At 28.9% G+C, this 20,891-nt stretch overlaps 1 protein-coding gene and 1 long non-coding RNA gene across 7 annotated transcripts in view; both read left to right on the forward strand.

The window, feature by feature from the left end:
• Window positions 1-2,099, forward strand: part of LOC106678199 (uncharacterized) — a 19,830-nt gene extending 17,731 nt beyond the window's left edge. The window contains exon 3 of the long non-coding RNA XR_010843841.1: window positions 1,889-2,099. This is a non-coding gene — a long non-coding RNA (uncharacterized lncRNA). The remainder of the gene's footprint in view (window positions 1-1,888) is intronic.
• The window catches only part of LOC106678192 (atrial natriuretic peptide receptor 1), a 1,188,520-nt gene that overhangs the window by 1,126,512 nt on the left and 41,117 nt on the right, over window positions 1-20,891 (forward strand). The window lies entirely within an intron of this gene.

Consider the following 20,891-nt stretch of genomic DNA (forward strand, 5'->3'; position numbering starts at 1 on the left):
ATAAATAAATAAATAAAATCTCTATATGTATAGAGTGTGTAGTGTTCTATTGGAACCATAATATGGTGCATTGACTATGGTTCTAAGGATTTAGGATTGGATACGTTTGATGTTCAAAGGTTTCAAATAAGTTTCGGCCGTGTCTAAAACTAATAAATTTTCATATATTTTAGAAATTATTAAGAGCCAGTTCATAATTGTATTTAATTTCACTTAATTGGATATTATAGTATACGTATTTATAGCATTGTGTGATAAGTGATCTGCCGATAGGATAGTCAATGTTATGTCAATCAGTTTGTAAAATCTTATTAGTTTTAAGAATTCAAAGAACGCCTAACCACCAACGAAATACCTTTTATTGAATTTCATCTTGTCTCAACTCTTTGTCTGTCATTTTACAATTTAATAAGACGTGACTAATCCATTAGGATAGATTTAACCAAAAAAGAAATATCTAAGTAGTTAAAGGTTTAATAAATAATTTCATAACAGTATATTTAATAATGTTTTATTTACTAAACATCTCTGTGCCTTAATTTATTGACAATTTCTATTCTGGCAAGATATGTGTATAACTTTATTCTTTACACCCCTTATAAATTAATTTTCAAATGTACGTTCCATGCTTTCATATTTTCATTTTTTTTTTCTCGCAATTAATTATTCTTATTTAATTCTAATTTACATCTTGAATTTAATCTTATTTTTATCATTTTCTTAAATAAGCCTGAAGTTTTTTGTTTATTCAAGAATTTATTTGTTCGTATTTTTGTTTTTATTTCAATTGTTGTTTTAATAAAACTAAAAGTTGTTAAAGTATATTTATTTTCTTGATGATTTAAGATTTTAGACCTTTTAGATAATTTAGAGTTACATATATCTTGAAATCGAAAACCAATTTAAATTAATACAACAATTACCATTAAGAATAAATTATAAATGTTTGTGATTTGCAAAAGTTATATTTTTTATCTTATGTAAAAATTTGTTAGCATAGATATAAAAGTTATAGATCAGGTATATACATATATTAAAAAGTTGTATTCCTTGAATATTAAAGTTTTTTAAATATTAAATATGTATTGCTAGCAAATTTTCGGTCAAATTTTAAGCTGCATTTCATGTGAGCAAGTCGATCATGAAAAAAACAAGTTCCAGCAAGAATTGAGGAATCGAAATTAAAACTCTCGTGGCCAGCCTGACCAAATATACATTAGCAAATATTCTTTTTACCCATTTTTTAAAAATTTTATCGTATGATTCATTGTTTATTATACAAACATTTGACGATCATTGCCGATGATGTTTCGTTCACACCACTCATACATTACCGATTTTAGGACAAATTTCGAATATAATATTTGGCCAGAATAAGATAATAACAAGAAGAGACGGCCCTATATCACTTTTGAAATATTAGCTTAAAACGGGAAGAGCAGACTTAAAGATAGTTAAATCGAGCAATATTTAAAAAGTGCCTGAAATTGAAAAACGGCGTGAACATAGGGCAAAGTTTTAGTTCATCTTGGTCCAATTTAAATCGAAAAATATTTTTACCTCCACAATTGACTACTAAAGTTAGTTCATTATTGCAACTGAAATACCTTCTTGATCTTTCAATACGAATTTTGGGACATATTAGGCTAAGTCGAACATAAGTAGTACTCTACCCCGATGTACAATAAATCTTTCCAGGTAGTACTAACCAGAATGTCAACATTTTTTGACATCACCTCCATAAAATAAATATAAATTTACATGAGTGAGAATTGAGCCCATTGTGATCTAAGGTCCCACATACCTATAGACTCGTAATTATTTTTCTGTAATAATTATTTGATAAATCGAAATATATAGTATTTCGATAAATATATCTCATTTTCAGACTGTAGTGTCAGGTGTGCGACCGTGACCCACCTGATAAGCTTACTCCACTGGCTGCTTCAGATGGTTTAATCGGCCGAAGCGAACCGATGAACAGATAAAATCATGGAATATTAATCCTCAAATCTTATAATTTGGAAGAAACATTAAACAAATATTGTTGATATTAAAAATAGTACAAATTATGAAATAATCATAATTTGTATCCTAAAAATAGCATTATAATTATGGTAGAAATATAAATAAATACACTTACCAACTGTTTGTTCGTGTAAAAAAATGTCCCTTCCATGAGTGTATTTAAATTGAAGCTTTACTTTCTAATCAATGTCTTTACGGTGAAATTTAACCTTGCTTCCTCACCCATTCCTGACAATCCTTCGAGGCACCTGAAAAGAATATGACCTCGAGAACTTTTAATCCAGAAATAATATTAGAGTGTTACCAATGGGTAGTTTCTCTACACGTCTGTATCCCTGCATTATAAACTTACAGGAAATTTACTAAATGTATTATTATGTACACTTGTAAATCTCCATAAAGATATAAACAAAAAGAAAAAAATAATTGTTCCCAACCTGCTAATACCGACTACGCTCATGTCTACATCCATCGTGACCTCCTTCCCTAACAATATTTATAACAAGGCGTATTTTTACGTATCACATAAGTAAACTTTTTTTCAATTATAACTATAATTTTGAAATTATTATCAGAGATTCGAGATTCTAAAGGGTTTCTTGGGGGCCAAATTGTGCACTACGAAATGATCGATTATACTATGATTTTTAATATTCATCGAATTCATCAAGTGTTATAGTAAGTATAAGGAATTATTTATTTCCTATTATTTTTATGAAAAGGTACCATTAAACCATACAAACAACTAAGAAAGCCACAATTCACTTTTTACGCCCTCTGCTTTCGTCGGTCGTTTTCTTTTTCCATTTCCTTTATGTATATATCAACGTCCGTTTCTTTTTTTCTTTCCTCCAGCAACGCCGCCACTTTCCCAAACGATATGAATACAAAAGAGGCTCTCTCTTTTCTTTTCGTAGATGATTATTACCAGTCTAGACTAAGTCCCTCCTACGTTTTATTACTATACTGTTTAGTTCTCATATTCCGATATTGCCGACGGTTTTTTCCGCTTCTGTGAAATTTAATTATAAAATTAAATAACATAATTTTTAATTTCGTTATTTAGTTTTACTTACTACTACCGTTACTTTTAATTTCCATGATTGTGTATATGGTTTATATGCCATAAATATTAATAATCATGGTAATTATTATATAAAGTTATACACGTAGTTCGATGTATACCATGACCAAATTCGAATGTTTATGCGCCCTTTGAAAAGAAATGTTTTCTCCCATACTGATCATAATAATCGTACATATAAAAATTTCGGTACAATATATCACTTTTCCGGCACTCAAGGCTAATTATTTTGACAAATGAGGAGAATTTCATGGAAAAGTGACGAGTCTTCATTTTGATCCCTAAATTTTTACTGGAAGTGTAGTAAAAGTTATTAAACAATGTAAGAGGTTTCGCAACTCTGGTTGCGGTATGTTGGATAGATATGGTTCAAATTATGTTGTTTAGTTTTTTTAGATTTTGACACGTGCATTAATATTGAAGTACGTTGGGCAAGGGTTAAACCTAAATAAAATTGGATTCATGGCGACAGCCGCTAGGGTTGCCATGGGATACTCATCGCAGTTGTTTAGTTTTTTTCCGTGCCTAACTCTAACACTGCTAAATATAAAAGGGTCTTGGACAGTTCCTTATCTTTATCATAATCCGGTAGTATTTAACGTATTATATTTTAATGCTCTTTGGGCAATACTGAATTGATATTAGATAAATTAGTAAGCATTTCACAGCCAGTTTAGGAGCTTTTTCCATTGGGGCTTGGCAATTACTTATTGCAAGAACTGTTCTTAACTTAGTTACGTAACACACTAATGTATCATCACTAATAAATATTGTGTGTATTATTTTATACAAAGTCCCTTGATAATTTTATCCAACTGGTGTAGTAAAAAAAAAACGGTAAAGTGTTTAATTATCTATTGTAATCTGTTCATTTTTATTTGTGTGACGATTACTTGCGGAACGGTTCAGCCAATTACATTCGATTGCCCACATTAGTCAATTAGATGCAGTGATTGTTTTGGATCAAGTCGAATTAAAGAAGCTGAACTTTGAATTTTTAGAGTAACGAATGTATTTAAACATAAAATAGAAAATAAACTTGGTTGGTTTTGGAGTATAACGCCTTAATTCAGAACGTATTATGAAATTATAGCGTACTATATCGCTGCCTTACCTTTTTAAAAATATAATCAGGTGCTGTTTTTATAAATTAGGGTTTGCTTAATATCATACTTATATAATAATAATAATATAATCTTTTCAATATCTTGAGACTAATATTTATTTTTTAATAAATCAATTGCTATTAATGTTAAGTCTTAACACTCTTTATTACATGATCTACAGTCCAACGTTTCGGCCAATTCAGCCATCCTCGAGGACAATATAAAAATTAACGGCTTATTATATATTCATTGGTAACAATTTTAACAACATTAAATAATATTATATTATATTAATATAATATTAATAATTTAACATACCTTAAATATAAATTTTAACCTCACATCCAATTAGTAAAAAATGTTTTGCAGGCTATTCTGCCCAAGTCATTAATTACAATTCAAATTACCCTATGAAACAATAAATTAATAGGAAATCATATTAGTTATTAATAATCTTAAGTCTAGTTACCTATTTTGTCACAATTTCATTAATTTTTAAAAATTTTAGTTTTAAATCAACTTAACACTATCAACTAGCTAAACTATATAAACTGTTTTTAACGTTCCATACACTCAGGTCTGATAATAAATTTAGTTCAAATTTAATTTTTATTATTTTATTATTAAAACAATTTATCACAGAATTTTATGTATCAATCTTGATTGACTTTTTATATTAATTTTGTCCTTCAAATTGCTAAAATAATTTTGAATTTTATTGATTGGTCTTGTAAGAATGTTAATAGGTTACCCTTTAGAGATTATAACAGTGCTCTACCTTACTCAGTTGTTATTTAGCCTCAATTCCGTGCATCAATTATTTAATTAATTTCATTATATCATAAAAAGTTCTTCTTAATCAATCTAATCTGTACCTATTACAGTCACAGCAGGTCTGTAACATAAAGAGTATTCATCGACATCATAATCTTTAAATGATGTCTGGATAAATTCTGATAAACCCTTTATGTAGTTGAATCAATAATATTTCTTATTAATTGCTTTATTATTTGTTGTTTTGTTTTCCATCCTATCTTTGGAATTTTTAAGGATTATATCCCAAATTTTGTAAATTAATTTTTTTACTTTAAGTATATGTAAATGGAGATATGGATTCCTAGAAACCAACAATTTCAACAAAGATTGTGTTTTCTTTTCCAATATTTCGTCCCTTGCTTCTCTTTGAAAACTATTTCCCTCTGTTACCTTTTGAGGCCAAAATATTTCTACGAATACCGTTTTAGAACCTTTTGAGGACCTAAATAAGGAAAAAATGGATAAAACCTCTTAAGAAACGAAAATTCCTAGAAAGATAAACAATCTACGAGCATAAATTCTCATGAAAGATAACTAGAAGAATTTTAAAAAAATTAATAATATTTCTTAACTATTTTATTTGATCAAGTATTACGGAATATGAATTCTCTTCCATCTGAAATTGTTATAAGATACACTGCGACACGGCCATTTCAGACTGTAACTTTTCCCATAAAACGGAACTTGATAGAATGCAGACAAACCGCTTTAATTTCGGTAGCTAGAACCTTTTAGCTTATGTTCAAAGTTTTTATGTCTGAAACCGAGAGGGCTTAGAAAATTACAACATTCGGAATGATCGTTAAACAGTAACTTCGCTATCACATCCACAACATTGTCTTTACTTTTTATATTATTCTATTTTATTTGTGTGTGTCTTTATAGCCCAGTCAAATTACCTTTCTCGCATTTTAGAAACACATAGTATCATAATGTGTAGGGGAGGGGTAAGGAGATTAAGAATTGATGTATGACCAGCAATCGATGATTTGAATCCTGATCTTTAACAGGTGGTACCAAAGTTGTGACAAGAAACTATTGTTTATATGTGAACATTAAGCATTAAGTTATTTTATTAGAAATCAAACGAGATTATCCAACACTTTATACTTTAAAATTTATAAAACTTTTATTTTATATCGCAGTCACCTGATTTGATACAAATATGAATATTAAATCTCATTCGAAAAAGTATAAACAATAAATAAGTAAGGAGATAACTTTCTATAAAATCCATTGCTATAAAACTTTTTTTTCTTTTAAATTCTATTTATCTTAACCAGAAAAAAAAAAATATTTATTGGTTGCCAAGAAGTGAGATTAAATTACATATAGTAATTAATTGATTCCTCTAAAAGTGTAGTAGGCGATAAAAATATGTTTCACTTTAATAAGAATAATTGTCTCAACTCTATAATTTGAATATTTTAAAATTTCTCAAAATTAAAATTCTATTATAAAATTTCAATAAAAATATGGTCAATTCTTTAGCCCTACCCTCCCTTCTGGGGATTCAAAATTTATGCTCCATTTAAAATTTCCTCGGGAACAAAAGATACTGCGAAAATAATATGTAAACATAGCATAATATGCTCATTAATTATTGCTTTAAAAAAAAAATCGAGTTTTCTTCGATTTTTAAATACCAAAATTTTATAAAACTTTCCTGCACAGTTTAAAAAAATAATTCATAGACATTTTATAAATAAACAAGTTGTCCAGTTTCTGTAGAAACATTGAGGAAACATCGTTAGCTCTTTTGTTCGATTTTATTACATGATATTTTTTTAAAACAGTTCTTCTAGCAATGGATTAATACTTGTAGGTAAAACTATAGCTTTAAATAAATAAATTATAATCAGACCATCGTTCCTGAAGTTGGCGATTGTAGAAGACCTCAGATGCGAGGATATGCGGGATAAGAAGTTGATAGATACAATTTATGGTTCATCTTTGTTTACTTTGGGTACATCATTAACTTTACTCATTTCTTTCTAAAATATTTCTGCCCACTTTTTTTTAAGTATTATATCAGGCACCTTTTTGTCTTTTTCATTTAACTTCTCCCAAAATGTGGATTTAAGCCCTTCAAAAGTTATGCAGACTTCCTTTTAGTGGGTTATTGTAATCTAAAAGTTTCCCTAAAATATTTGGTACAGTAAAATTTAAAAATTCGAGAGTTAGTATACGCCATTGAAATACACATGTGTGTGTTGCGTAGCGCGCAATGTATATACTAGTATGTGCTATTTCTAACTACGGTGTTATGCAAATGCTTGTTTCTAGGAAGTATAAAAATTATTATATCAATCCATTTCCACATTTTTTACAGTTTAATTCAGTTTTCCTAGTCAGATAAGATAGTGATTCTTAATGGATCAAATGGTGGTATTTGATTTTCTAACTGGAGATGTTATGCTGTGTATATATTTATTTAAATAATAAATTGATATTTATTGAAGCATTAACAATATGATTAGAGTTTTTGCCATATGTTTCGATACCTGGCCAAGGTGGGATACCAGGGACACTTCACACCTGTGTTAGCACACCACTTTAATCTTGTATCAGAGTTTTTCACACCTGGTGTAAAAGTTTTTAACGCAGATAAAGACCGAAACCGATCATCTCCCACCTTCTCTCAGGGCCTAGAATAGATGCTCGCCTGGTGGGCGTGGAGACATGGTAGCCAATGAGGAAATAAGATTCCCAAAAGGCGACGCCCCTTTTTGGAACAAGTGAAGACGAAGACACACTAGTAAGAAGAACGAAGAGAGGGCAAGATGGACTTTGACCATATGAAGTCCTAAGAACGGCTATGAGACCTGGACGCCATCCCTTATGAACAAGATGACATCCTCTATGACAAACCTTTTATCTGAATCATTTTAATAACATCATTTATCAATAAATACTTATGTCCTTTATGTAGTTTATTTACTATTATATTACACAATACAACCCCTTATTATATTATATAGTAATTGGTAGCAACATTTTATAAATATAAAGTTATTTAATTGGTAAACTGGTACACACAAAAAGCCTTTTAAAAAGAATCCAATTATAATAATAGTGTTGCAGGACTCAATATAAATTAATTAATTAACTTATTTTTGAATAATTCCCTTCAGCGGTTATCCTGACATCCCGACTAAATCCCAAGACACTACATAGCAGTATTCATTTTAATTATCATCCACGATAACCTAATCTATTCAATCTTAGTTTGGTTACTATAATCTTACTTGTGTTTTTATCCAGTAGTTTTGATGAGGATTGTTTTCCAGAATTTTTGTTTTGTTTTTTTCAGTAACAATGGTACAATAACTGTCCTAATTTCTGAACATAAGATTGACAGCAAATTTAAAGGAATAAAGATTTCTATTAAAAAAAATAATAAGAAATTGATTGAATATCGAATATTTTAATATATTATATAATGACAATTTATACATGAGCTAAATTGATTGAAGTGATAAAAATTTAAACATTAAGGTATATTTTTTTACAATAAATATATTATTTAAGTTAAACATCGGTTGGAACAAGAAGTGTCGGACTGTTCCAGGTTTTAAACGACACCTCAGAATATAGGAGAGGACAGGGCTAAATTACTCCTCATGAAAAATTAAAAGAATATTAATAATGCCTGAGGGAGAAAAGAGGAAGAGGGTCTAGAAAGATAAATAAAGTGTGTTGGAAGGGGAAAAAAATTTCCCACTTAATATTGCAGAGAGAGAAATGCAAAAACACCTTTAACCGAGAAACCTGAGTCCTGTGTGATGTAAATTTAACTTAAAGGCTTGGGAAGCTTTCTCAAAACCTACACAGCGAAGCTTTTCTGATTTTCCAGAAATAGCATGCATACTCTGTATGATTGTCTTTTATCCTGCTCCATCTTACCCAATTCTAGATTTTTCTTTCATTTTTAGTGAAATCTCGTCTCTTATATTCCTCATGAATAAATAAATTTTGTGTCTTCGATTAGCAGAATCGATTCTAATTTCTCGAAATCGTTTTATAGTAATAAATTTTAGCTGCTTGAAAAACATAATTAATATTTCGTACTATTGTAAACGATTTATGATATTACCCCCTGAGGTTTAAAAAATTCTAACTCAAAAGTGGTATTTAATGGCATTTATATTTATTAATTTTTAAGCAATTATTTTTATAAATAACACTGAAATTGGATTAATTTTTAAAGAGCCTAGAACGTAGAATAATTTTTTTTGTTGTTTTATTAATTTTTCGTTAATGTTTAGTTTAAATTATTACGATATATTTAATTTAACTACTTTTTAAAAAAGTCATAATTATTGTTTGAACAAAATTAATCAGATGTGCAAGCACGGCGCTTTGGATATACAGTTATGAATGACAGGAAGGAAACGAGGGATGCATAGCCTGTAACAACGGTACGAAGTATAATACAATTAAAATTTTTTAATATTATTTATATTCACATTATATAAATTATTTTTATGTTATTCGCGACAGTAAAAATATCATGTTTAATTAATTAGTTTTAAATGTAAATTGTTAGATTAGGATAAGCGTCATTCAAATCATTTGAATATTTAGGAGTCTCATCAGACTGTTATGTATTCAACCACCACATCGTGCTGTTATTCAAACACCACATCAATATGAAATTGAAAAACGTAAGGAAAATGGTGCATAAAATATTAAAAAATAAAATAAAAATTATCTACTAGTAATACATTGATACTCTATAAAAAACAATACTAAGATCCATCATAACCTAAGACCCATCCCTGTCCCATATGGAAGTATTAGACATATTCACTAACTCAGATTGGATGAGATAGACGAGGATTCCGAAACAAATGCATCAGAATTGTTAATAACTATCCATGTTACCCAACAATAACTAAAATGTAGTCAGAACTCAACGTAATCCTTCCAATCTTGCCTTAACTTTTTTAAAATATTAATAACAGAAATAGTAAATTTACTCAAAAACCTGTTGATATAAATATAGAAGAACCAAGCATAAATTACTGTGAAAATTAATCGAAAATTCGTTTTGTATTCGATGATATGTATTTTATTTTATTTCAGTCTTGTTTTGTTTTTTTCTTTCAGTTTGTTTTTACAAAAACATACTGTTATAATGTTATCAATAGCTAGAACAATATATTACATAAAGCGGTATCGTAAAGATAATAATTATTGTAAATTTTATGTTTATACAATAAAAGCTATTATTTTTATAAATAAATAAATTAAACAATAAAATTGAATGGCTGTGGTATAAAAGTCATGTTCATATTTTTTGAAGAAAGTAAATTTACTCAAGTAATAGATGGAAATTATATTATTGAAAATAATTTAACTATATAATATTTATTTAAATATTATGTGTACAATATACATATCATTTATATGAATTAGGAAAAAATTCAGTTTCTTGTAATGAAAAAAAATTTGATTCACTCTACTCTATCTTCATATAAGTAATACATACGTTCAATATTTAAGTAATATTTTAAAGATACTTTCCTCAAACACTGAAGAAGTTTTGTCAAATATTAAGTAAGGTATTGTACTGACAGTCATGACTTCCGTTATAAATGGGTTATATCGAAAGTAAAAAAATAAATTACCGAAAAAAAAGAAAGAAATAAAAACACAAATATTAATCAAAGATTGAATTTTTTTATTTTTTTTTTATTTTTATAATATTTAACTTATTTATTCGCCTATGTTTATTAACAATGTGTATTTATTATTTAATTTTTATGCATTTTAGTTTTTACTTATATTTTTTATTGTACTTTTATTATTATGATTTATTTACTTTTTCATTTTTTTTTTTAAATTTTATTTATGACATGATGGGTACTTGGGGGGTGACGGTAGCAGCGTGGTAACGCGCCTGTCTGCCAGCCAATAGATTGTGAGTTCGAGTCCGGCCCTATCCGGGATTTTTCCAAGCATAAAATTATACAATACTCACTCATAATCTATCTCCCCCGGGCATTTGTGAGGCTCGTCAGCCAACGGGTGGCACTCACAAAAATAGGCGTGGGAGTGACGGACCTCCACGGTCTGTCGCGCCAATAAACAAACAAAAATGAATCGTACTTAAGTTCTAATACTTATTGCCCATTTGTGTGACAAATTGTATTATTTCAAGAAAAGTTTAATGTATTTGTTGATATATATAATATATAGTCTCCAGTCATAAATTAATGTAATAGAAATAACGCAATATATTTCAATAGCGTTAGTCAACAATATTAGTAGAGCTAATGGTGATATATATTTTCCAATTACTGTGAATTTATTTAAAAAGATATTACAATTGTATAATAATAATTTCTATGATTCATTATATGACAGAGATAAGATAATTTAATGGATACGATCTAAACATTTTGAGCCTAACTGTGGTATTTTGGCTCGATTTTAAAGTTGTATATTCTATTATACGTGTGTGTGTTTTGTTTATCCATAACTCCGTGAATTAAAAGAGAATTAAAGCAGTTTGGAAGAGAAATATTTTACTGCTTTGGGTTCATTTTAAAAGAGTATAGAGTAAGGATTTTTTGGACGTTTTGGATTTTCTTCGTAATATGTTTTAGAAATGGGGCTCACCAGTTTTCTTGGATCTGTCCAGTAAGTGACTTAATGGTCTTTTGATGTTAAGGACAGCTTTTATGTTTCTTTGTGGCCGTTCAATCTGTGCTGGAATCGTCAGTAATGGTGTAGTATAGTATTAAAGAATTAGACATGCCTCCGTGAAGTATATTCTATTCTTGTTGTTAGTTTTAGTGCGGTATGTAAGAAGTCAATTTTCTCTCTATATTGTCGAGATCACAATACTTCACAGTGCACCGATATGAAACTGTTAGTATTTCGTTGCCATGAGGATCAGTCATGAGATTTTTCTATAAATCATTACTTTGAGGTGGAGAGATAGTTAAGAAGATGTTAACATGTGCTTTATCTATATGCCTTGGAACTAACCAGCGGAGAATTAGTACCAAGTGTCTGTCAAATGTGACACCCAGGTACAATATACAGCCTGATTGCCTGTTCTTGTTACTTGCTACCATATGGGCCCTAGGGAGGAGGGGGGGGTTGTTCTTTAGGAAGTTGGAAATAATACAATCGATGTTTTTGAAATCAAATGTACTATTTAGGCCCTCCATTTCTTAATGATATCAACATAACCCTCCTCCGCCTTATGTAGAACTTTTTTTTTTTCTTTCCTTCTTTTTATCTTGATTTCTAAAATAATGGAATACTTCTCTTCCTTCTTACAGTTCTTATACTGCTAAAATTCATTTTAAGGAAAAATTATCTAATTATAAGTTTTAATATATTCTTAGTGATAGAGTTCATAAGCCCTAAAACAAAACCATTATTAAAAATTAATCTTAAAATATTTTTCCAGCATCATGTAATATCTGATAGAGTAGGTCTGTTGAATTATGGATTAGCAAAGTTTTGAGGAGATTCAAAAAATGAATTCAGGAAAATTCTTCATCTTTCATATTGAAGTATCATCGCTATTATTATTATCATCATTATTTATCTGATGATTCCGTTCTGGAATTATTCTAATGTTTTTCTTGTCGTTTTGTCGTTCCACGCCCTTCGAACTGTATTTAGCTTCCCCAGTTATAAACCTTTAAAAAATAAATTTTTGATCAAACCATCCTTATTTTTTCTGATTATTTGAAATTAAATAAATCCCATCAATTATATTTATTTATAAACAAATATCTAAGAACTATTTTTTTAATTACAGACTTTCCTAATAATTTTTTTAAGTGAAAATTTTGAAAGTGCAGTAATGATGTCGTAAAGTTATTGCATAATATATAATTTTATTAAATATCATTAATCCGATCTAAATAATTTGTTTAGAATGCAGTAAGTATTTGGAAAACGTAAGTATTCATTTATTTATTTTTTTAATGCAAAATAAAATTAGTGGTACATTTTTTATTGAAAAAATATCAGTTTTATTAATTTTCTAAATTATAATTTAAAAAATAAAGCAAGTAAACTCATTTGTTTATAACTGAGATCAATTCTCTAATTTTATTCCCCATAATTATTTGAATAAGTTGAAAATAATTTAGTTATTTTATTTATTTTTTAAGTTTTCCGTGATAATAGAACATAGCACATTTAAGAGCTTATTACTTTTAGTTAGCAGGAAACCACAAGATAGAGGCAGTGATTGACATTCCCGTTATTGTTTCTTTGTCAATTTTCTAATTTACTGATAAATTCATATTGAGTTCAGTTCTACTTTTGATACATTTGACCTTGGTGTATTATCCATTTAATTCTTGCTAAAACTGTAAAAATTTTAAGTAAATACACTTACTGGAATGGACTTTAAATCTTACAGATTGGAGTAACCTTAGTAACTTAGTAAATATGCAGTAAGTGATGTGTGATCATTGTACTTTTTATAAAGGTAATAGGTTACTGCATATCTAACAAGTAGACCAGTAGCTGTGACAAAAATGTTTTAATTTGATACATTATATTTTTTAAATTATTGCATTTATTGTTTATTGAACAGTTTTTAAATAAAGATAAAGTTTTTCTAATTACACTGAAAATAGATTCTTACGAAACAAGGCTGCTGCAAGAGCTCTGACCGAATCATAGTTGAACTAAATAAGTTACACGGTTTATTCATTATAGATTGCATTACTTTTATTTTTCTATCAAAATGTCAACTAAATCTCAAATGGCTGCTAAAGTGTATATCAACATATGTTAAATTAGTCGATAGTTTAAACGTCTGTTGTCAAGTCTTAAGTCATCAGAAACTTTCTTTTTTTTTGTACAAAAATTCAATTCCTAATGCATTTTTTGGATTTATTTTTATATTCAGATTTTTGTGCTGATCTGATATTTTCTGAAAATTGTATACAATCTTGTGCATATAAATATATTTATCTTAAACCAATTGATATAATGGTTATTTTCATATAAATTAGCATAATAGTGTGGCGATAACATTATTACCGAAAACAATTATTTAAGTAATATTAACTTAATTTATACTTACTTCATTTAATTTCAATTAAAATTAAGACAACTTATAATAGGATATTGAAGAAAAGAAGGTAGTGACAAAAGCCCAAAATTGGCTATGGAATATGGCCTGTGGAATTTAATTTCACACTGAGTAGGCTCTACTATTCCGCTACACGGAGCTTTGAACAAAAGGACCTGTCCGTTCACACTAGAACAAGTCAAAAGCTAACAATCTTGCTTTGCTCATATCCCTCTTCAGATATCTTTGTTTATTTATACTATAAGTTCGTTAATGCTGAAATACCGTATCAGTAATATTTTATATTTTTTATAATAAAAAAATGATAAAGGTCTTATTTTGCCAATGAAGAACTATTTCCATTTTAATGATACAATATTCACTACCACTCATCAAGAATTGAAATTCCATCAATGCTTAAAAATAAATGTAATATATCAATATTTTAAAAAATAAATATCCTTAATAAGTACGTTGTTCCTCAACTACACTTTGATTTTAGCTTCTTCTCATTATAAATTAATTTTAAACTTTTTAATTTGTAATTTTTGTTTTTACCATACTATCTAAATTAAAGATAACCTATGATTTTTTTTTAATTTGAGATGGATATAACATAATAAATTATATGAATTATTATTATATGATTTGCTATGTATCGGTCTTTTGACAATCCTAGGTATTACTAAGGTGTTTCGTCATCTGCCCATATACCTGGTCAGGTATCCTTCTGCGAAGCTTTTAGCGTCCTCAGATATGAAAACATCTGTATTAAGTTTGTCACATTACCAGAGGCCCCTGAGAAAATTAGATTGGCTAACCTTTAAGTGTTCTAACAAAAATGACAGGTTTGTCGAGGGATCGGAATCAAATTAAGCAGCTGCAAGCCCTTCCTGGAGATGTCAAACTTTTTTACATATTCTCGGCCCTGAGGAGGGGGACGCCCAATCAGAGAGTAGATTTAAAAATAAGGTAACGCCCCAAAAGGGAAATGGGAGAAAAATACAGAGGAAATATTGAAGAGCCAGACGGACACACTCAACAGGAGGGCTTAGACGGAGGAGGACCACAGTCAGGAGACAGACTTAGAGGATGCACTTCAACCAGACGAAGGCCACGAGACCTCAGCATCCTCCCACAGCATCAGCAGCTATAAGTATAAGTTAACTAATAAGTAATCATCTAATAATCTATATTTTATGGCAACCTTTATCTGAATCATTATAACAAATTGTAAATAAAGACTTAGTTTCTTTATGTAGTTTATATACTATTATATATCCCAATATACCAGTCTTTATTATCCTATATAATTAATGATAACAACATTTTATAAATATAAAGGTGTTTAATTGGTAAACACACAAACAGCCTTTAGAAAGGAATCCAATTATAATAATAGTTTTTTTAGGACTCAATTTATAATCAATTAATTAATTTATTTTTGGATAATTGCCTTCAGCGATTATCCTGGCATCCCAAGTAAATCTGTTACTAGTACATAGCAGATTGTTTTATCTGTTTCAATAAATTCATATTGGCTAGAAAATAGTGAGTCTTCTTTTCTTACTTTTATTAGGTTTTACTTCTCTCTTTATAAATTAAGTTTATTCCAAGGACTTGTCTCACAAGTACTGCCGTGGATATTCTCTTTCAGAGGACTTGGGGTTGTAATATAGTAAATAAGATTCTACCAAGACGGAGAGAGATTGCTATTTCATTTCTCCTTATACCGATATGTCCTTTAGTAATAAACCTATATTTTATCATTTCTCATAAATTTTCTATTTGCGATATCCGTTGCATCTTCCGTACATACACATAATAGTATATTACCTCTTTACAAATATATATACTCATTTATAAATGCTCGTTGAAAAACTTTAAATAGTTTCTTTACTATTGAAATTGTTTTTTTTTCTACAGCCGGACGATCATCCTTCTATCATTTTTTGTTTTGAAATTCTGTAGATTGTAATATTTTGTTCAAGGTACAATCTTTAATCTAACACTGAATTTGATTTGTCAGATTTTATCAGTACATAATTACAGTACTCTGGATGAACATATAGAATGTCTAAGGATAGGTTTTATGTCCATCTTACTACAGATGTAGCAAAGACAAGATTTAAATAAGGGAAGGGTAGATTTTGTTAATCATCCAATAATTCTATTATTATGAATTATTATTTTAATTCATTTCCTATAGACATTTATAATAATTATTATTATTACCTGAAAATTATGTAATTCTTGCCTATTATCACTTGGTATTTACTAATTACTAAATTCCTTTGCACTTCTGAGTGAGAAAATATGGCTATATTAAGTTTCAGCCAGTTACTCATTATACTTCGAATAACTTGAAAGTAATTAACCAAGTTTAGACGTTAAGGACTTCGTGCGGAGAGTACTGTATCGCTCCTGGGCCTGAAAGTTCTGAAAATCAGTGCATCTTCCTCCAAACTAGAATGTAATCTTAAAAAAAAAAAAATATTTTGTTTAAAATAATTATAGGCGTCTCGTCATGATATACTTCTTATTATCAATGCATAGGTGATAATATGATTCATATAAAAAATAAATTAAAATTAATAGCATACTAATCAAAAGTAAAAAAAAAAAGAAATTCAAATATTCCTTCCTTTCTAAACTTTAATTTAGTATATAAAACATATACTAAATTAAAGTATGAGTATATGTGTGCGAGTTTGAATGACAAAAGAAGTTTGTTAGGTAGATAAATAAATGTATCATATTAAAGCTAATATTTGTTAAAAATAATAACAAATATGTATACAATAGAGTTTTTAACTTTTAGTTCGTTTGGATGCATTAACTTCACTTTCTTCTTTCTTTTTTTTTTTATTTTAAGGTGTGAATAACGTACATTAAGTAGTGATTATGTAAGAAAATTTTGTCCTGGAATGGGAGTTCCGTAATGTCATAAATAAATGAAGTAATAGATAGATAAATATCGTTCCTTGAAGAAACTGCGAAGCAATAAATACTGTCTATTAACGTTTAAGGTTAAATTGAATTCTTAATCAATAGTTATTAGGCCTTCGTGTTTCTACGTAAGTGTTTATATTTAAAAAAATATATAATGTGTTTTATATTTTGTATAAATTCTATTAATACATTAAAATAAATACTTATCCTTAACTAATTTTCTTTAGATTAATTAAATATATTGACAACATTTTAGTTGGCTCTTAAAATATTTTTATTCCTAAAATTAAATAGATAAGGCGTACTTTAAGAAATTTTTAATCTACCCTTTCAAAATTAGATTGATTCTATTTCACTTCAGAAACAACCAACATTGAAACAACGGCATTTAGTGTTGGTTAGTCACACAGATGTTTGCTGGCTTATTTTCAGATTTTTGGCTCTGTCTTTCTTTAAAATGTCATATTTTATATGTGTATTAGCAATAATTTCAGTTGTCTTACAAAAATGGAGTAATTAGATCTTGTTTTCAAAATTAGACGTATTAAAATAAAAGAAGAAGTGAGAAAAATGTATAAAAATTAAGTCATTTTTTCTCATTTTTTAAGATATTACTACAAATTTGAGAAAAGTCTGCCTATGGTATCAAATGCAAATAATTCATAAACCTCAAAAGCCGCCAGAATACCTGCAGAATACATCCTCCTGTCGCTATCTCTCTGTTACCTATCATGGACAAAACCCTTGAGAAACTCATCTTGAAACGTCTGTACCCCATCCTAGATTCCAACCAAATAATTCCAGATCACTAGTTTGGATTCCGAACATCTCACTCCATTATCCAGCAGTGTCATCGTGTGGTTTATGTTGTCATTTCTTCATTATTCGTTCTTATCTATCCGACAGATTATTTTAGTAAATCAGCCCTTATTCATCCCTATTTCTGTCTGCTGGTTTACCTCAGGGTAGTATCCTTGGTCCTATCATATACAGTGTTTACAGCTGACATCCCAACCCATCCTAACACTATCCTCACCACGTATTCTGATGACACATGTCTATTGTCAGTGACCAATGATCCTTTTAGTGTATTCCAAACCCTTCAATCCCACATCACCACCCTTGAAGAATGGTGCAAAAACTGGAGGATTAAAAGAAATTCCGATAAATCCCACCAAATCACATTTGCCCTTCGTCGTAAACCCATCACCTCCTGCCCCACTGTATCCTTTAATAATACCCCACTTATTTCTGTCGAACAGATACGTTACTTCGGACTACATCGACATACAAACGACTGACGTGGAATCGTAATAGAATACTGTAAAGACAGGAAACTGCTCTTCAATTCCGACTATTGCAACATTTACTAGACAAAAGGCCCAAACTTCCAATCCATAACAAAAGACTGATCTACATTACTATTATAAGGCCTATCTGGTGATACGAAGCTTTGGTGCTTCACTAAACCAACGAATTCCTTTTGAATCCGATCCTTACAGTCCAAAATCCTTTATGCTCCTTACTTTATCACAAATCAAGTCATCCAACAGGATTTCAATATTCTATATGCTGCCAATTTGCCTAGAAGCAGATACCAATCCTTCCAAAATAAACGTCCCAACCACTTAAACCCACTTGTTTTCTAACCTGGCTTCTCCTTCATTACCTAATAATCCTCCTAGGCGTCTAAAAAGGAGATGGCCTCGAGATCTTCTCTTCTAGAAATGTTATTGGAGTTCTTTCAATCGGTAGATTCTCCACGTGTTTGTATTATGTAATTATATATATCACCTACAGCAAGTTTACTTGTATATTTTTTTATACAGTTGTAAATAACAAAAAATAAATTATACATAAAATAATGTTTCAAACGTACTACCACATATTTTTTGAATCTTAGGAAGTTTCGCTTTATACATTTGTTTTAGTAATTATAACTCGTGATGCCAGGTTGGTATCCTAGGTTTTTATCTTGGATGAATACATAAAACATGAAGGATGAAGTACATAAAACTTCATTTAGCCTGTATTTCGTCTCAGTCCAATTTAGCTTACTAAGAATTTGGAATTTCATAATGTTAAGTTAAACATTTTTATTCTCAGTGAAACAAATTGGTTGAATAAGAGATTTCGGGATTTCATTAAAGAGGGAATTAATTTTAAGTAATGTTTAATTATATATGGTATTCTTCTCCACACAAAGCTATTATGGAAATTCGACTGTCAGTGACTCCCATGAATTCAAAGTAATTTTCGAGTAATCTTCAATGATAGAAAATCTTGGATAACCCATTTGGTTCGTTATTTAGATTCCTGAAATGTTACATCTAATTTTTATTGAGGAATCTTCAAACCACAGAATGATTTTTTTTTTAATTTATAATAAAAATTAAACGAATTTCCTTACAATCCAAATTCTTTTTTTGACGATGGAAAGAGTATAAAGCTGCTAAGTAATTTCGTTGCGTATTTTTTCATATCCAAAACAGAAATTTAATCAAAGATTAATAAGATATTATAATATATTTTATGATTATCGTGACGAAATATAGAAAATTACGAAGTCAGCCATCCGGTTGAGCGGATGACAAGGTAGCTGTTGAACCTTGTTATGGGTTCCCTTTGTAGTCCCCTAATAGATTATCTCAATCTATGATTTAATTTTCACAAAGAGACTTTCTTTGTAGGATTTTCGTAATCCGTACTTTTCCCAACCAGAAATTATATTTACTTAAAAAAATCAGCACATATTAAAATCAGATTGATAATTAAACCCTAAAAATATTACTTATTTTTCGAGCCATTTTGAAGGTTAAATGATAAATATCAGAAACCAAAAACCCTGAAAATGGATAAAAAGAATTTTTTTAGTGTTATTAGGCTCTAGTTATTTTTTTTTAATTAATTATATATTAGAACCAGTTAATTGATTTTATCTAAAACGTTGCTGCCACGTCCATGGTGTGCCTTAAGTGTCTGATTTCAGTTTCGTACGTCTTAACATTTTTAAGCTAGGCTGACCTACATGCACACAGACTTTTTTGGGAAACTTGGTGATTTGTACTCAAGAGTACCTCAAAACATGTACTTTCGCCGAAAACTGAAATTCTAAAATTTTCACCTTCACAATATTTTCCCTTACTGTATATTCCGTACATAGGTAAGCTAAAGAAAAAACACTGATCTATTTTTACGCCTTTAAAAATAAATTTTCACTTAAAATTCGATTTATTACAAAATATATCCAATTTTTTTTTAAATAGTTATAATTAATTTAACCGATTTTAAGAAATATGAATATTTATTATATTATAGGGCGAAGTTTTTCTCATACATAGGGCATTAGCGAGCCAAATTAATTATACAACGGGTTTGACTAATGACTTCGGAAGCTTCTCTCCCTCAGTGACAGAAGATAAAACTTAAAAAATGTCCAGGTATAATTAAGTTAGAAATAAATTCATGATAATGATAGGGATTCTATTCCTTAGGTAATGGGTTTCTAATGAAATTCATTATAAAAAAAGGGCTTATTATAATAATAAATGGTGTTTTTGATACGATTTGATAAAAACCTAGTATATCTAAATACATTCCTTACATATTAATAAATTTTTCATTGGTTTCAGGCAACGCAAGTACAACAAATTTTCAATAAAATGAATACAAATAAAATTACGGAATAAATAATTACTTTATACAATTTTCTTCAAAAAGATGGATCTTTTTATTGTAATTATTTTTATCTTTTTATTTTAGTGAAATGTCCTTTATATAATTTATTTAAAAACACATGTCTCAGAAACGTGGCTTAAACCCAATATCCCAACTTCCTCTATCTCCA

The sequence above is a fragment of the Halyomorpha halys genome, unplaced genomic scaffold (genome assembly GCF_000696795.3).
Source record: "Halyomorpha halys isolate HHAL.00 unplaced genomic scaffold, Hhal_1.1 Scaffold128.1, whole genome shotgun sequence".
NCBI classification, from domain to species: Eukaryota; Metazoa; Arthropoda; class Insecta; order Hemiptera; family Pentatomidae; genus Halyomorpha; species Halyomorpha halys.